Raw genomic sequence first — 1,067 nt, 5'->3', positions numbered from 1 at the left:
TGTCCTGCAAGCCATCATAGGGTCTGGGCAGCCATCATAGGGTCCGGGTGCTGGTTACGGGGGTCCATCAGGACCCGGGGAGGCTCTCCCCAGCCTGGCTAGGGTTCTGAAGCTGGGTCCGGGCCTGGGACTTGATCTCCATCCGGCAGGCCCCGGGGTGTGGGAGCCCCTGTCCTGCAAGCCATCAGAGGGTCCGGGCGCTGGTTACAGGGGTCCATCAGGGCCCATGGAGGCTCTCTCCAGCCTGGCTAGGGTTCTGAAGCTGGGTCCGGGCCTGGGGCTTGAGCTCCATCTGGCAGGCCCCGGGGTGCAGGATCCCCGCATCCTGCAAGCCAGCCGATGGTCCGGGGATCCCATCGGGGCCCGGGAAGGGTCCCCCCGGCCTGGCTAGGGTTCGGAAGCTGTGACCGGGCCCGGGGCTCGTGCTCCGTCCCAGGTTGCAGGAGCCCCCCGTCCTGCAAGCGAGCCGAAGGTCTGAGTGCTGGGGACGGGGGTCCACCGGTGAGGATCTCCCCGGCCTGGCTAGGGTTCAGAAGCTGGGACCAGGCCCAGAGCTCGTGCTGCGTTCCAGGGTCCCAGACTGCAGGAGCCCCCCGTCCTGGAAGCCAGCCGAGGGTCTGGGCGCTGGTGACGGGGGTCCACCGGGGCCTGGGGAGGCTCTCCCCGGCCTGGCTAGGGTTTGGAAGTTGAGACCGGGCCCGGGGCTCGTTCTGCGTCCCAGGGTGCGGGAGCCCCCCCGTCCTGGAAGCCGGGTGCTGGTGACGGGGGTCCACCGGAGCCAGGGGAGGTTCTTCCCCGCGTGGCTGGAGCAGGTGGCCCTCCGCTCCAGTGGAGGGTGTTACAGCTCCCCTGGCAGCAGCTTTGCTGTGTCTGCGGGGCCGAGGGAGATTCGAACGCCTCCACGCCCTCCCCGGGGCACCAGTCCCCGGCCGACCCCCGGGGCGCGCCGGGGCGGTTGAAGGGGGGACAGGGCCTCCTGCTCCCGGCGCGACTGTCGACTGGGGCGGACTGTTCTCAGTGTGCCCCGACCGCGTCTGATGGAGGTCCGTAGCAGTCCTGACGTGCAA

Source organism: Triturus cristatus, chromosome 5_2 (genome assembly GCF_964204655.1).
Source record: "Triturus cristatus chromosome 5_2, aTriCri1.1, whole genome shotgun sequence".
Classification (NCBI taxonomy): Eukaryota; Metazoa; Chordata; class Amphibia; order Caudata; family Salamandridae; genus Triturus; species Triturus cristatus.
Note: the sequence above shows the minus strand (reverse complement) of the source record.